This window comes from Phyllobates terribilis, unplaced genomic scaffold (assembly GCF_046119375.1).
Source record: "Phyllobates terribilis strain yellow unplaced genomic scaffold, ASM4611937v1 Scaffold_5__5_contigs__length_657084704, whole genome shotgun sequence".
Lineage (NCBI taxonomy): Eukaryota > Metazoa > Chordata > Amphibia > Anura > Dendrobatidae > Phyllobates > Phyllobates terribilis.
Genome location: NW_027362765.1, coordinates 652,418,388 through 652,434,609, shown reverse-complemented (window position 1 = coordinate 652,434,609; position 16,222 = coordinate 652,418,388). Strand labels below are relative to the sequence as shown.

The window sequence follows — 16,222 nt, the reverse complement described above, 5'->3', positions numbered from 1 at the left end:
GCAGATCTAAAACGCGTGGATTGCAGCAGCAGCAAGCCGAAAAGTGCAGGCATGTAAGGGATCTAGAGGTTGACAACATGTCTTCTTAACGGGAGTCCAGGAGCTCATCTCCACAAATGGACTTTTCAGGATCCTTGGGTGGCTCCGTAGTTTGAAACCAATTCTGGTTATCGCTTCTCGGCCTTTTGGCTAAGATCAAGTGTAGTATCTGTTCTTATCAGTTTAATATCTGATACGTCCCCTATCTGGGGACCATATATTAAATGGATTTTTAGAACAGGGAGATGGAAAAAGAGCTTGCTCTGTCCACTCCACGCATTGACCTGGTATTGCAGTATCTCCAGGACCGGTGCACCCCTTCTTTAATGCAGTTTCTAAAATCAGAAAGAATTGAATTCAATGTTTTTTGTTCATTTTGCTTGTTTGTCGGATTTTGGGATGGACTCTTTGGCTTTGCTTTTCTTCTCCTCATTGGATTTTTCATGTTCAAAGTTGCAGAAGCCAGATTACAAGCTCATTTTGGTTCAACTTCAGCAACTGTGCATTGCATTGCCATGTAATGTGATGCAATGCTATCTTTCTAGCTCTCCCTTTTTACTTCCTTTTGGATAAACAGACATATTAGGCAAGCATTTTGGAGCTTTCACCTAAATAACTACAGGTGGTGAGATAAGCTGCACAATATAATTGACCTTTCAGTATATTGTTGCACACACACCACCTATTTAGCAAATGCCCTTGTTATCAACAGCAGCCTTTTAAACTCACCTGAGCTAACAGGTATGTGCGCTGGTTACTCTGCTGCGCTTAAAATTTCTTTTTTGGTTTGCTACAATGCCTTTTCTGAAACGTTGTCTCCTTCTGCTGGAACACTGACTTCTTTCATTTAATGCCTGCAGACTATAAAAGAGAACCCAACCCAAAAAGTTTGGTTGATTAGTCTGTGGCATTCTGTTAAACTGTTGCTTATGGCGGTCTCTGTGAGCTTCTCAGCGACATTCAGCCAGCCAGGTATCCTGCCTGCAGTAGATGGAATGTGGCAATGGAACACTGGCTGCGCGTGTCATAATAGGCTCTGAGCCTCTATATACCTGTGCACAGCAGCAGCCACCTTCAGTCTGCTGCTGGACAGCCAGCAGCAGCAGCAGGAGAGGTATGTAATCAGGAGCCCTCCTGCTAAGGGTAGACAGCTGCTCGTTCCACCCCACCCCCCGCCTTAATTGGTTCTCCTCCCTTCCAACGGTGTTGAGGCGGGTGGGAACAGCAGGGGGTGAAGGTGCTGTGTTTAAAGAGGTGGAGTTATGCAGATCTAAAACGCGTGGATTGCAGCAGCAGCAAGCCGAAAAGTGCAGGCATGTAAGGGATCTAGAGGTTGACAACATGTCTTCTTAACGGGAGTCCAGGAGCTCATCTCCACAAATGGACTTTTCAGGATCCTTGGGTGGCTCCGTAGTTTGAAACCAATTCTGGTTATCGCTTCTCGGCCTTTTGGCTAAGATCAAGTGTAGTATCTGTTCTTATCAGTTTAATATCTGATACGTCCCCTATCTGGGGACCATATATTAAATGGATTTTTAGAACAGGGAGATGGAAAAAGAGCTTGCTCTGTCCACTCCACGCATTGACCTGGTATTGCAGTATCTCCAGGACCGGTGCACCCCTTCTTTAATGCAGTTTCTAAAATCAGAAAGAATTGAATTCAATGTTTTTTGTTCATTTTGCTTGTTTGTCGGATTTTGGGATGGACTCTTTGGCTTTGCTTTTCTTCTCCTCATTGGATTTTTCATGTTCAAAGTTGCAGAAGCCAGATTACAAGCTCATTTTGGTTCAACTTCAGCAACTGTGCATTGCATTGCCATGTAATGTGATGCAATGCTATCTTTCTAGCTCTCCCTTTTTACTTCCTTTTGGATAAACAGACATATTAGGCAAGCATTTTGGAGCTTTCACCTAAATAACTACAGGTGGTGAGATAAGCTGCACAATATAATTGACCTTTCAGTATATTGTTGCACACACACCATCTATTTAGCAAATGCCCTTGTTATCAACAGCAGCCTTTTAAACTCACCTGAGCTAACAGGTATGTGCGCTGGTTACTCTGCTGCGCTTAAAATTTCTTTTTTGGTTTGCTACAATGCCTTTTCTGAAACGTTGTCTCCTTCTGCTGGAACACTGACTTCTTTCATTTAATGCCTGCAGACTATAAAAGAGAACCCAACCCAAAAAGTTTGGTTGATTAGTCTGTGGCATTCTGTTAAACTGTTGCTTATGGCGGTCTCTGTGAGCTTCTCAGCGACATTCAGCCAGCCAGGTATCCTGCCTGCAGTAGATGGAATGTGGCAATGGAACGCTGGCTGCGCGTGTCATAATAGGCTCTGAGCCTTTATATACCTGTGCACAGCAGCAGCCACCTTCAGTCTGCTGCTGGACAGCCAGCAGCAGCAGCAGCAGGAGAGGTATGTAATCAGGAGCCCTCCTGCTAAGGGTAGACAGCTGCTCGTTCCACCCCACCCCCCGCCTTAATTGGTTCTCCTCCCTTCCAACGGTGTTGAGGCGGGTGGGAACAGCAGGGGGTGAAGGTGCTGTGTTTAAAGAGGTGGAGTTATGCAGATCTAAAACGCGTGGATTGCAGCAGCAGCAAGCCGAAAAGTGCAGGCATGTAAGGGATCTAGAGGTTGACAACATGTCTTCTTAACGGGAGTCCAGGAGCTCATCTCCACAAATGGACTTTTCAGGATCCTTGGGTGGCTCCGTAGTTTGAAACCAATTCTGGTTATCGCTTCTCGGCCTTTTGGCTAAGATCAAGTGTAGTATCTGTTCTTATCAGTTTAATATCTGATACGTCCCCTATCTGGGGACCATATATTAAATGGATTTTTAGAACAGGGAGATGGAAAAAGAGCTTGCTCTGTCCACTCCACGCATTGACCTGGTATTGCAGTATCTCCAGGACCGGTGCACCCCTTCTTTAATGCAGTTTCTAAAATCAGAAAGAATTGAATTCAATGTTTTTTGTTCATTTTGCTTGTTTGTCGGATTTTGGGATGGACTCTTTGGCTTTGCTTTTCTTCTCCTCATTGGATTTTTCATGTTCAAAGTTGCAGAAGCCAGATTACAAGCTCATTTTGGTTCAACTTCAGCAACTGTGCATTGCATTGCCATGTAATGTGATGCAATGCTATCTTTCTAGCTCTCCCTTTTTACTTCCTTTTGGATAAACAGACATATTAGGCAAGCATTTTGGAGCTTTCACCTAAATAACTACAGGTGGTGAGATAAGCTGCACAATATAATTGACCTTTCAGTATATTGTTGCACACACACCATCTATTTAGCAAATGCCCTTGTTATCAACAGCAGCCTTTTAAACTCACCTGAGCTAACAGGTATGTGCGCTGGTTACTCTGCTGCGCTTAAAATTTCTTTTTTGGTTTGCTATAATGCCTTTTCTGAAACGTTGTCTCCTTCTGCTGGAACACTGACTTCTTTCATTTAATGCCTGCAGACTATAAAAGAGAACCCAACCCAAAAAGTTTGGTTGATTAGTCTGTGGCATTCTGTTAAACTGTTGCTTATGGCGGTCTCTGTGAGCTTCTCAGCGACATTCAGCCAGCCAGGTATCCTGCCTGCAGTAGATGGAATGTGGCAATGGAACGCTGGCTGCGCGTGTCATAATAGGCTCTGAGCCTTTATATACCTGTGCACAGCAGCAGCCACCTTCAGTCTGCTGCTGGACAGCCAGCAGCAGCAGCAGCAGGAGAGGTATGTAATCAGGAGCCCTCCTGCTAAGGGTAGACAGCTGCTCGTTCCACCCCACCCCCCGCCTTAATTGGTTCTCCTCCCTTCCAACGGTGTTGATGCGGGTGGGAACAGCAGGGGGTGAAGGTGCTGTGTTTAAAGAGGTGGAGTTATGCAGATCTAAAACGCGTGGATTGCAGCAGCAGCAAGCCGAAAAGTGCAGGCATGTAAGGGATCTAGAGGTTGACAACATGTCTTCTTAACGGGAGTCCAGGAGCTCATCTCCACAAATGGACTTTTCAGGATCCTTGGGTGGCTCCGTAGTTTGAAACCAATTCTGGTTATCGCTTCTCGGCCTTTTGGCTAAGATCAAGTGTAGTATCTGTTCTTATCAGTTTAATATCTGATACGTCCCCTATCTGGGGACCATATATTAAATGGATTTTTAGAACAGGGAGATGGAAAAAGAGCTTGCTCTGTCCACTCCACGCATTGACCTGGTATTGCAGTATCTCCAGGACCGGTGCACCCCTTCTTTAATGCAGTTTCTAAAATCAGAAAGAATTGAATTCAATGTTTTTTTTTCATTTTGCTTGTTTGTCGGATTTTGGGATGGACTCTTTGGCTTTGCTTTTCTTCTCCTCATTGGATTTTTCATGTTCAAAGTTGCAGAAGCCAGATTACAAGCTCATTTTGGTTCAACTTCAGCAACTGTGCATTGCATTGCCATGTAATGTGATGCAATGCTATCTTTCTAGCTCTCCCTTTTTACTTCCTTTTGGATAAACAGACATATTAGGCAAGCATTTTGGAGCTTTCACCTAAATAACTACAGGTGGTGAGATAAGCTGCACAATATAATTGACCTTTCAGTATATTGTTGCACACACACCATCTATTTAGCAAATGCCCTTGTTATCAACAGCAGCCTTTTAAACTCACCTGAGCTAACAGGTATATGCGCTGGTTACTCTGCTGCGCTTAAAATTTCTTTTTTGGTTTGCTACAATGCCTTTTCTGAAACGTTGTCTCCTTCTGCTGGAACACTGACTTCTTTCATTTAATGCCTGCAGACTATAAAAGAGAACCCAGCCCAAAAAGTTTGGTTGATTAGTCTGTGGCATTCTGTTAAACTGTTGCTTATGGCGGTCTCTGTGAGCTTCTCAGCGACATTCAGCCAGCCAGGTATCCTGCCTGCAGTAGATGGAATGTGGCAATGGAACGCTGGCTGCGCGTGTCATAATAGGCTCTGAGCCTTTATATACCTGTGCACAGCAGCAGCCACCTTCAGTCTGCTGCTGGACAGCCAGCAGCAGCAGCAGCAGGAGAGGTATGTAATCAGGAGCCCTCCTGCTAAGGGTAGACAGCTGCTCATTCCACCCCACCCCCCGCCTTAATTGGTTCTCCTCCCTTCCAACGGTGTTGAGGCGGGTGGGAACAGCAGGGGGTGAAGGTGCTGTGTTTAAAGAGGTGGAGTTATGCAGATCTAAAACGCGTGGATTGCAGCAGCAGCAAGCCGAAAAGTGCAGGCATGTAAGGGATCTAGAGGTTGACAACATGTCTTCTTAACGGGAGTCCAGGAGCTCATCTCCACAAATGGACTTTTCAGGATCCTTGGGTGGCTCCGTAGTTTGAAACCAATTCTGGTTATCGCTTCTCGGCCTTTTGGCTAAGATCAAGTGTAGTATCTGTTCTTATCAGTTTAATATCTGATACGTCCCCTATCTGGGGACCATATATTAAATGGATTTTTAGAACAGGGAGATGGAAAAAGAGCTTGCTCTGTCCACTCCACGCATTGACCTGGTATTGCAGTATCTCCAGGACCGGTGCACCCCTTCTTTAATGCAGTTTCTAAAATCAGAAAGAATTGAATTCAATGTTTTTTGTTCATTTTGCTTGTTTGTCGGATTTTGGGATGGACTCTTTGGCTTTGCTTTTCTTCTCCTCATTGGATTTTTCATGTTCAAAGTTGCAGAAGCCAGATTACAAGCTCATTTTGGTTCAACTTCAGCAACTGTGCATTGCATTGCCATGTAATGTGATGCAATGCTATCTTTCTAGCTCTCCCTTTTTACTTCCTTTTGGATAAACAGACATATTAGGCAAGCATTTTGGAGCTTTCACCTAAATAACTACAGGTGGTGAGATAAGCTGCACAATATAATTGACCTTTCAGTATATTGTTGCACACACACCATCTATTTAGCAAATGCCCTTGTTATCAACAGCAGCCTTTTAAACTCACCTGAGCTAACAGGTATGTGCGCTGGTTACTCTGCTGCGCTTAAAATTTCTTTTTTGGTTTGCTATAATGCCTTTTCTGAAACGTTGTCTCCTTCTGCTGGAACACTGACTTCTTTCATTTAATGCCTGCAGACTATAAAAGAGAACACAACCCAAAAAGTTTGGTTGATTAGTCTGTGGCATTCTGTTAAACTGTTGCTTATGGCGGTCTCTGTGAGCTTCTCAGCGACATTCAGCCAGCCAGGTATCCTGCCTGCAGTAGATGGAATGTGGCAATGGAACGCTGGCTGCGCGTGTCATAATAGGCTCTGAGCCTTTATATACCTGTGCACAGCAGCAGCCACCTTCAGTCTGCTGCTGGACAGCCAGCAGCAGCAGCAGCAGGAGAGGTATGTAATCAGGAGCCCTCCTGCTAAGGGTAGACAGCTGCTCGTTCCACCCCACCCCCCGCCTTAATTGGTTCTCCTCCCTTCCAACGGTGTTGAGGCGGGTGGGAACAGCAGGGGGTGAAGGTGCTGTGTTTAAAGAGGTGGAGTTATGCAGATCTAAAACGCGTGGATTGCAGCAGCAGCAAGCCGAAAAGTGCAGGCATGTAAGGGATCTAGAGGTTGACAACATGTCTTCTTAACGGGAGTCCAGGAGCTCATCTCCACAAATGGACTTTTCAGGATCCTTGGGTGGCTCCGTAGTTTGAAACCAATTCTGGTTATCGCTTCTCGGCCTTTTGGCTAAGATCAAGTGTAGTATCTGTTCTTATCAGTTTAATATCTGATACGTCCCCTATCTGGGGACCATATATTAAATGGATTTTTAGAACAGGGAGATGGAAAAAGAGCTTGCTCTGTCCACTCCACGCATTAACCTGGTATTGCAGTATCTCCAGGACCGGTGCACCCCTTCTTTAATGCAGTTTCTAAAATCAGAAAGAATTGAATTCAATGTTTTTTTTTCATTTTGCTTGTTTGTCGGATTTTGGGATGGACTCTTTGGCTTTGCTTTTCTTCTCCTCATTGGATTTTTCATGTTCAAAGTTGCAGAAGCCAGATTACAAGCTCATTTTGGTTCAACTTCAGCAACTGTGCATTGCATTGCCATGTAATGTGATGCAATGCTATCTTTCTAGCTCTCCCTTTTTACTTCCTTTTGGATAAACAGACATATTAGGCAAGCATTTTGGAGCTTTCACCTAAATAACTACAGGTGGTGAGATAAGCTGCACAATATAATTGACCTTTCAGTATATTGTTGCACACACACCATCTATTTAGCAAATGCCCTTGTTATCAACAGCAGCCTTTTAAACTCACCTGAGCTAACAGGTATGTGCGCTGGTTACTCTGCTGCGCTTAAAATTTCTTTTTTGGTTTGCTACAATGCCTTTTCTGAAACGTTGTCTCCTTCTGCTGGAACACTGACTTCTTTCATTTAATGCCTGCAGACTATAAAAGAGAACCCAGCCCAAAAAGTTTGGTTGATTAGTCTGTGGCATTCTGTTAAACTGTTGCTTATGGCGGTCTCTGTGAGCTTCTCAGCGACATTCAGCCAGCCAGGTATCCTGCCTGCAGTAGATGGAATGTGGCAATGGAACGCTGGCTGCGCGTGTCATAATAGGCTCTGAGCCTTTATATACCTGTGCACAGCAGCAGCCACCTTCAGTCTGCTGCTGGACAGCCAGCAGCAGCAGCAGCAGGAGAGGTATGTAATCAGGAGCCCTCCTGCTAAGGGTAGACAGCTGCTCGTTCCACCCCACCCCCCGCCTTAATTGGTTCTCCTCCCTTCCAACGGTGTTGAGGCGGGTGGGAACAGCAGGGGGTGAAGGTGCTGTGTTTAAAGAGGTGGAGTTATGCAGATCTAAAACGCGTGGATTGCAGCAGCAGCAAGCCGAAAAGTGCAGGCATGTAAGGGATCTAGAGGTTGACAACATGTCTTCTTAACGGGAGTCCAGGAGCTCATCTCCACAAATGGACTTTTCAGGATCCTTGGGTGGCTCCGTAGTTTGAAACCAATTCTGGTTATCGCTTCTCAGCCTTTTGGCTAAGATCAAGTGTAGTATCTGTTCTTATCAGTTTAATATCTGATACGTCCCCTATCTGGGGACCATATATTAAATGGATTTTTAGAACAGGGAGATGGAAAAAGAGCTTGCTCTGTCCACTCCACGCATTGACCTGGTATTGCAGTATCTCCAGGACCGGTGCACCCCTTCTTTAATGCAGTTTCTAAAATCAGAAAGAATTGAATTCAATGTTTTTTGTTCATTTTGCTTGTTTGTCGGATTTTGGGATGGACTCTTTGGCTTTGCTTTTCTTCTCCTCATTGGATTTTTCATGTTCAAAGTTGCAGAAGCCAGATTACAAGCTCATTTTGGTTCAACTTCAGCAACTGTGCATTGCATTGCCATGTAATGTGATGCAATGCTATCTTTCTAGCTCTCCCTTTTTACTTCCTTTTGGATAAACAGACATATTAGGCAAGCATTTTGGAGCTTTCACCTAAATAACTACAGGTGGTGAGATAAGCTGCACAATATAATTGACCTTTCAGTATATTGTTGCACACACACCATCTATTTAGCAAATGCCCTTGTTATCAACAGCAGCCTTTTAAACTCACCTGAGCTAACAGGTATGTGCGCTGGTTACTCTGCTGCGCTTAAAATTTCTTTTTTGGTTTGCTACAATGCCTTTTCTGAAACGTTGTCTCCTTCTGCTGGAACACTGACTTCTTTCATTTAATGCCTGCAGACTATAAAAGAGAACCCAACCCAAAAAGTTTGGTTGATTAGTCTGTGGCATTCTGTTAAACTGTTGCTTATGGCGGTCTCTGTGAGCTTCTCAGCGACATTCAGCCAGCCAGGTATCCTGCCTGCAGTAGATGGAATGTGGCAATGGAACGCTGGCTGCGCGTGTCATAATAGGCTCTGAGCCTTTATATACCTGTGCACAGCAGCAGCCACCTTCAGTCTGCTGCTGGACAGCCAGCAGCAGCAGCAGCAGGAGAGGTATGTAATCAGGAGCCCTCCTGCTAAGGGTAGACAGCTGCTCGTTCCACCCCACCCCCCGCCTTAATTGGTTCTCCTCCCTTCCAACGGTGTTGAGGCGGGTGGGAACAGCAGGGGGTGAAGGTGCTGTGTTTAAAGAGGTGGAGTTATGCAGATCTAAAACGCGTGGATTGCAGCAGCAGCAAGCCGAAAAGTGCAGGCATGTAAGGGATCTAGAGGTTGACAACATGTCTTCTTAACGGGAGTCCAGGAGCTCATCTCCACAAATGGACTTTTCAGGATCCTTGGGTGGCTCCGTAGTTTGAAACCAATTCTGGTTATCGCTTCTCGGCCTTTTGGCTAAGATCAAGTGTAGTATCTGTTCTTATCAGTTTAATATCTGATACGTCCCCTATCTGGGGACCATATATTAAATGGATTTTTAGAACAGGGAGATGGAAAAAGAGCATGCTCTGTCCACTCCACGCATTGACCTGGTATTGCAGTATCTCCAGGACCGGTGCACCCCTTCTTTAATGCAGTTTCTAAAATCAGAAAGAATTGAATTCAATGTTTTTTGTTCATTTTGCTTGTTTGTCGGATTTTGGGATGGACTCTTTGGCTTTGCTTTTCTTCTCCTCATTGGATTTTTCATGTTCAAAGTTGCAGAAGCCAGATTACAAGCTCATTTTGGTTCAACTTCAGCAACTGTGCATTGCATTGCCATGTAATGTGATGCAATGCTATCTTTCTAGCTCTCCCTTTTTACTTCCTTTTGGATAAACAGACATATTAGGCAAGCATTTTGGAGCTTTCACCTAAATAACTACAGGTGGTGAGATAAGCTGCACAATATAATTGACCTTTCAGTATATTGTTGCACACACACCATCTATTTAGCAAATGCCCTTGTTATCAACAGCAGCCTTTTAAACTCACCTGAGCTAACAGGTATGTGCGCTGGTTACTCTGCTGCGCTTAAAATTTCTTTTTTGGTTTGCTACAATGCCTTTTCTGAAACGTTGTCTCCTTCTGCTGGAACACTGACTTCTTTCATTTAATGCCTGCAGACTATAAAAGAGAACCCAACCCAAAAAGTTTGGTTGATTAGTCTGTGGCATTCTGTTAAACTGTTGCTTATGGCGGTCTCTGTGAGCTTCTCAGCGACATTCAGCCAGCCAGGTATCCTGCCTGCAGTAGATGGAATGTGGCAATGGAACGCTGGCTGCGCGTGTCATAATAGGCTCTGAGCCTTTATATACCTGTGCACAGCAGCAGCCACCTTCAGTCTGCTGCTGGACAGCCAGCAGCAGCAGCAGCAGGAGAGGTATGTAATCAGGAGCCCTCCTGCTAAGGGTAGACAGCTGCTCGTTCCACCCCACCCCCCGCCTTAATTGGTTCTCCTCCCTTCCAACGGTGTTGAGGCGGGTGGGAACAGCAGGGGGTGAAGGTGCTGTGTTTAAAGAGGTGGAGTTATGCAGATCTAAAACGCGTGGATTGCAGCAGCAGCAAGCCGAAAAGTGCAGGCATGTAAGGGATCTAGAGGTTGACAACATGTCTTCTTAACGGGAGTCCAGGAGCTCATCTCCACAAATGGACTTTTCAGGATCCTTGGGTGGCTCCGTAGTTTGAAACCAATTCTGGTTATCGCTTCTCGGCCTTTTGGCTAAGATCAAGTGTAGTATCTGTTCTTATCAGTTTAATATCTGATACGTCCCCTATCTGGGGACCATATATTAAATGGATTTTTAGAACAGGGAGATGGAAAAAGAGCTTGCTCTGTCCACTCCACGCATTGACCTGGTATTGCAGTATCTCCAGGACCGGTGCACCCCTTCTTTAATGCAGTTTCTAAAATCAGAAAGAATTGAATTCAATGTTTTTTGTTCATTTTGCTTGTTTGTCGGATTTTGGGATGGACTCTTTGGCTTTGCTTTTCTTCTCCTCATTGGATTTTTCATGTTCAAAGTTGCAGAAGCCAGATTACAAGCTCATTTTGGTTCAACTTCAGCAACTGTGCATTGCATTGCCATGTAATGTGATGCAATGCTATCTTTCTAGCTCTCCCTTTTTACTTCCTTTTGGATAAACAGACATATTAGGCAAGCATTTTGGAGCTTTCACCTAAATAACTACAGGTGGTGAGATAAGCTGCACAATATAATTGACCTTTCAGTATATTGTTGCACACACACCATCTATTTAGCAAATGCCCTTGTTATCAACAGCAGCCTTTTAAACTCACCTGAGCTAACAGGTATGTGCGCTGGTTACTCTGCTGCGCTTAAAATTTCTTTTTTGGTTTGCTACAATGCCTTTTCTGAAACGTTGTCTCCTTCTGCTGGAACACTGACTTCTTTCATTTAATGCCTGCAGACTATAAAAGAGAACCCAACCCAAAAAGTTTGGTTGATTAGTCTGTGGCATTCTGTTAAACTGTTGCTTATGGCGGTCTCTGTGAGCTTCTCAGCGACATTCAGCCAGCCAGGTATCCTGCCTGCAGTAGATGGAATGTGGCAATGGAACGCTGGCTGCGCGTGTCATAATAGGCTCTGAGCCTTTATATACCTGTGCACAGCAGCAGCCACCTTCAGTCTGCTGCTGGACAGCCAGCAGCAGCAGCAGCAGGAGAGGTATGTAATCAGGAGCCCTCCTGCTAAGGGTAGACAGCTGCTCGTTCCACCCCACCCCCCGCCTTAATTGGTTCTCCTCCCTTCCAACGGTGTTGAGGCGGGTGGGAACAGCAGGGGGTGAAGGTGCTGTGTTTAAAGAGGTGGAGTTATGCAGATCTAAAACGCGTGGATTGCAGCAGCAGCAAGCCGAAAAGTGCAGGCATGTAAGGGATCTAGAGGTTGACAACATGTCTTCTTAACGGGAGTCCAGGAGCTCATCTCCACAAATGGACTTTTCAGGATCCTTGGGTGGCTCCGTAGTTTGAAACCAATTCTGGTTATCGCTTCTCGGCCTTTTGGCTAAGATCAAGTGTAGTATCTGTTCTTATCAGTTTAATATCTGATACGTCCCCTATCTGGGGACCATATATTAAATGGATTTTTAGAACAGGGAGATGGAAAAAGAGCTTGCTCTGTCCACTCCACGCATTGACCTGGTATTGCAGTATCTCCAGGACCGGTGCACCCCTTCTTTAATGCAGTTTCTAAAATCAGAAAGAATTGAATTCAATGTTTTTTGTTCATTTTGCTTGTTTGTCGGATTTTGGGATGGACTCTTTGGCTTTGCTTTTCTTCTCCTCATTGGATTTTTCATGTTCAAAGTTGCAGAAGCCAGATTACAAGCTCATTTTGGTTCAACTTCAGCAACTGTGCATTGCATTGCCATGTAATGTGATGCAATGCTATCTTTCTAGCTCTCCCTTTTTACTTCCTTTTGGATAAACAGACATATTAGGCAAGCATTTTGGAGCTTTCACCTAAATAACTACAGGTGGTGAGATAAGCTGCACAATATAATTGACCTTTCAGTATATTGTTGCACACACACCATCTATTTAGCAAATGCCCTTGTTATCAACAGCAGCCTTTTAAACTCACCTGAGCTAACAGGTATGTGCGCTGGTTACTCTGCTGCGCTTAAAATTTCTTTTTTGGTTTGCTACAATGCCTTTTCTGAAACGTTGTCTCCTTCTGCTGGAACACTGACTTCTTTCATTTAATGCCTGCAGACTATAAAAGAGAACCCAACCCAAAAAGTTTGGTTGATTAGTCTGTGGCATTCTGTTAAACTGTTGCTTATGGCGGTCTCTGTGAGCTTCTCAGCGACATTCAGCCAGCCAGGTATCCTGCCTGCAGTAGATGGAATGTGGCAATGGAACGCTGGCTGCGCGTGTCATAATAGGCTCTGAGCCTTTATATACCTGTGCACAGCAGCAGCCACCTTCAGTCTGCTGCTGGACAGCCAGCAGCAGCAGCAGCAGGAGAGGTATGTAATCAGGAGCCCTCCTGCTAAGGGTAGACAGCTGCTCGTTCCACCCCACCCCCCGCCTTAATTGGTTCTCCTCCCTTCCAACGGTGTTGAGGCGGGTGGGAACAGCAGGGGGTGAAGGTGCTGTGTTTAAAGAGGTGGAGTTATGCAGATCTAAAATGCGTGGATTGCAGCAGCAGCAAGCCGAAAAGTGCAGGCATGTAAGGGATCTAGAGGTTGACAACATGTCTTCTTAACGGGAGTCCAGGAGCTCATCTCCACAAATGGACTTTTCAGGATCCTTGGGTGGCTCCGTAGTTTGAAACCAATTCTGGTTATCGCTTCTCGGCCTTTTGGCTAAGATCAAGTGTAGTATCTGTTCTTATCAGTTTAATATCTGATACGTCCCCTATCTGGGGACCATATATTAAATGGATTTTTAGAACAGGGAGATGGAAAAAGAGCTTGCTCTGTCCACTCCACGCATTGACCTGGTATTGCAGTATCTCCAGGACCGGTGCACCCCTTCTTTAATGCAGTTTCTAAAATCAGAAAGAATTGAATTCAATGTTTTTTGTTCATTTTGCTTGTTTGTCGGATTTTGGGATGGACTCTTTGGCTTTGCTTTTCTTCTCCTCATTGGATTTTTCATGTTCAAAGTTGCAGAAGCCAGATTACAAGCTCATTTTGGTTCAACTTCAGCAACTGTGCATTGCATTGCCATGTAATGTGATGCAATGCTATCTTTCTAGCTCTCCCTTTTTACTTCCTTTTGGATAAACAGACATATTAGGCAAGCATTTTGGAGCTTTCACCTAAATAACTACAGGTGGTGAGATAAGCTGCACAATATAATTGACCTTTCAGTATATTGCTGCACACACACCATCTATTTAGCAAATGCCCTTGTTATCAACAGCAGCCTTTTAAACTCACCTGAGCTAACAGGTATGTGCGCTGGTTACTCTGCTGCGCTTAAAATTTCTTTTTTGGTTTGCTACAATGCCTTTTCTGAAACGTTGTCTCCTTCTGCTGGAACACTGACTTCTTTCATTTAATGCCTGCAGACTATAAAAGAGAACCCAACCCAAAAAGTTTGGTTGATTAGTCTGTGGCATTCTGTTAAACTGTTGCTTATGGCGGTCTCTGTGAGCTTCTCAGCGACATTCAGCCAGCCAGGTATCCTGCCTGCAGTAGATGGAATGTGGCAATGGAACGCTGGCTGCGCGTGTCATAATAGGCTCTGAGCCTTTATATACCTGTGCACAGCAGCAGCCACCTTCAGTCTGCTGCTGGACAGCCAGCAGCAGCAGCAGCAGGAGAGGTATGTAATCAGGAGCCCTCCTGCTAAGGGTAGACAGCTGCTCGTTCCACCCCACCCCCCGCCTTAATTGGTTCTCCTCCCTTCCAACGGTGTTGAGGCGGGTGGGAACAGCAGGGGGTGAAGGTGCTGTGTTTAAAGAGGTGGAGTTATGCAGATCTAAAACGCGTGGATTGCAGCAGCAGCAAGCCGAAAAGTGCAGCCATGTAAGGGATCTAGAGGTTGACAACATGTCTTCTTAACGGGAGTCCAGGAGCTCATCTCCACAAATGGACTTTTCAGGATCCTTGGGTGGCTCCGTAGTTTGAAACCAATTCTGGTTATCGCTTCTCGGCCTTTTGGCTAAGATCAAGTGTAGTATCTGTTCTTATCAGTTTAATATCTGATACGTCCCCTATCTGGGGACCATATATTAAATGGATTTTTAGAACAGGGAGATGGAAAAAGAGCTTGCTCTGTCCACTCCACGCATTGACCTGGTATTGCAGTATCTCCAGGACCGGTGCACCCCTTCTTTAATGCAGTTTCTAAAATCAGAAAGAATTGAATTCAATGTTTTTTGTTCATTTTGCTTGTTTGTCGGATTTTGGGATGGACTCTTTGGCTTTGCTTTTCTTCTCCTCATTGGATTTTTCATGTTCAAAGTTGCAGAAGCCAGATTACAAGCTCATTTTGGTTCAACTTCAGCAACTGTGCATTGCATTGCCATGTAATGTGATGCAATGCTATCTTTCTAGCTCTCCCTTTTTACTTCCTTTTGGATAAACAGACATATTAGGCAAGCATTTTGGAGCTTTCACCTAAATAACTACAGGTGGTGAGATAAGCTGCACAATATAATTGACCTTTCAGTATATTGTTGCACACACACCATCTATTTAGCAAATGCCCTTGTTATCAACAGCAGCCTTTTAAACTCACCTGAGCTAACAGGTATGTGCGCTGGTTACTCTGCTGCGCTTAAAATTTCTTTTTTGGTTTGCTACAATGCCTTTTCTGAAACGTTGTCTCCTTCTGCTGGAACACTGACTTCTTTCATTTAATGCCTGCAGACTATAAAAGAGAACCCAACCCAAAAAGTTTGGTTGATTAGTCTGTGGCATTCTGTTAAACTGTTGCTTATGGCGGTCTCTGTGAGCTTCTCAGCGACATTCAGCCAGCCAGGTATCCTGCCTGCAGTAGATGGAATGTGGCAATGGAACGCTGGCTGCGCGTGTCATAATAGGCTCTGAGCCTTTATATACCTGTGCACAGCAGCAGCCACCTTCAGTCTGCTGCTGGACAGCCAGCAGCAGCAGCAGCAGCAGGAGAGGTATGTAATCAGGAGCCCTCCTGCTAAGGGTAGACAGCTGCTCGTTCCACCCCACCCCCCGCCTTAATTGGTTCTCCTCCCTTCCAACGGTGTTGAGGCGGGTGGGAACAGCAGGGGGTGAAGGTGCTGTGTTTAAAGAGGTGGAGTTATGCAGATCTAAAACGCGTGGATTGCAGCAGCAGCAAGCCGAAAAGTGCAGGCATGTAAGGGATCTAGAGGTTGACAACATGTCTTCTTAACGGGAGTCCAGGAGCTCATCTCCACAAATGGACTTTTCAGGATCCTTGGGTGGCTCCGTAGTTTGAAACCAATTCTGGTTATCGCTTCTCGGCCTTTTGGCTAAGATCAAGTGTAGTATCTGTTCTTATCAGTTTAATATCTGATACGTCCCCTATCTGGGGACCATATATTAAATGGATTTTTAGAACAGGGAGATGGAAAAAGAGCTTGCTCTGTCCACTCCACGCATTGACCTGGTATTGCAGTATCTCCAGGACCGGTGCACCCCTTCTTTAATGCAGTTTCTAAAATCAGAAAGAATTGAATTCAATGTTTTTTGTTCATTTTGCTTGTTTGTCGGATTTTGGGATGGACTCTTTGGCTTTGCTTTTCTTCTCCTCATTGGATTTTTCATGTTCAAAGTTGCAGAAGCCAGATTACAAGCTCATTTTGGTTCAACTTCAGCAACTGTGCATTGCAT

At 44.8% G+C, this 16,222-nt stretch overlaps 13 non-coding genes across 13 annotated transcripts; all 13 read left to right on the top strand.

Moving 5' to 3' along the window:
- The first annotated feature begins 169 nt into the window (after positions 1-169).
- LOC141274731 (U2 spliceosomal RNA) lies at positions 170-360 on the top strand. Its single transcript, XR_012322999.1, has one exon. It is a non-coding gene; the product is annotated as a U2 spliceosomal RNA (small nuclear RNA).
- A 1,112-nt stretch (positions 361-1,472) lies between these two features.
- LOC141274730 (U2 spliceosomal RNA) lies at positions 1,473-1,663 on the top strand. Its single transcript, XR_012322998.1, has one exon. It is a non-coding gene; the product is annotated as a U2 spliceosomal RNA (small nuclear RNA).
- A 1,115-nt stretch (positions 1,664-2,778) lies between these two features.
- On the top strand, positions 2,779-2,969 carry LOC141274729 (U2 spliceosomal RNA). The gene has a single exon (XR_012322997.1). It is a non-coding gene; the product is annotated as a U2 spliceosomal RNA (small nuclear RNA).
- Positions 2,970-4,084: 1,115 nt separating this feature from the next.
- Positions 4,085-4,275, top strand: LOC141274728 (U2 spliceosomal RNA). Its single transcript, XR_012322996.1, has one exon. It is a non-coding gene; the product is annotated as a U2 spliceosomal RNA (small nuclear RNA).
- Positions 4,276-5,390: 1,115 nt separating this feature from the next.
- Positions 5,391-5,581, top strand: LOC141274727 (U2 spliceosomal RNA). The gene has a single exon (XR_012322995.1). It is a non-coding gene; the product is annotated as a U2 spliceosomal RNA (small nuclear RNA).
- A 1,115-nt stretch (positions 5,582-6,696) lies between these two features.
- On the top strand, positions 6,697-6,887 carry LOC141149753 (U2 spliceosomal RNA). Its single transcript, XR_012246039.1, has one exon. It is a non-coding gene; the product is annotated as a U2 spliceosomal RNA (small nuclear RNA).
- Positions 6,888-8,002: 1,115 nt separating this feature from the next.
- Positions 8,003-8,193, top strand: LOC141149537 (U2 spliceosomal RNA). The gene has a single exon (XR_012245829.1). It is a non-coding gene; the product is annotated as a U2 spliceosomal RNA (small nuclear RNA).
- A 1,115-nt stretch (positions 8,194-9,308) lies between these two features.
- LOC141149608 (U2 spliceosomal RNA) lies at positions 9,309-9,499 on the top strand. Its single transcript, XR_012245899.1, has one exon. It is a non-coding gene; the product is annotated as a U2 spliceosomal RNA (small nuclear RNA).
- A 1,115-nt stretch (positions 9,500-10,614) lies between these two features.
- LOC141274726 (U2 spliceosomal RNA) lies at positions 10,615-10,805 on the top strand. The gene has a single exon (XR_012322994.1). It is a non-coding gene; the product is annotated as a U2 spliceosomal RNA (small nuclear RNA).
- Positions 10,806-11,920: 1,115 nt separating this feature from the next.
- LOC141274724 (U2 spliceosomal RNA) lies at positions 11,921-12,111 on the top strand. The gene has a single exon (XR_012322993.1). It is a non-coding gene; the product is annotated as a U2 spliceosomal RNA (small nuclear RNA).
- Positions 12,112-13,226: 1,115 nt separating this feature from the next.
- Positions 13,227-13,417, top strand: LOC141274723 (U2 spliceosomal RNA). Its single transcript, XR_012322992.1, has one exon. It is a non-coding gene; the product is annotated as a U2 spliceosomal RNA (small nuclear RNA).
- Positions 13,418-14,532: 1,115 nt separating this feature from the next.
- On the top strand, positions 14,533-14,723 carry LOC141274722 (U2 spliceosomal RNA). The gene has a single exon (XR_012322991.1). It is a non-coding gene; the product is annotated as a U2 spliceosomal RNA (small nuclear RNA).
- A 1,118-nt stretch (positions 14,724-15,841) lies between these two features.
- On the top strand, positions 15,842-16,032 carry LOC141274721 (U2 spliceosomal RNA). The gene has a single exon (XR_012322990.1). It is a non-coding gene; the product is annotated as a U2 spliceosomal RNA (small nuclear RNA).
- Positions 16,033-16,222: the final 190 nt, after the last annotated feature.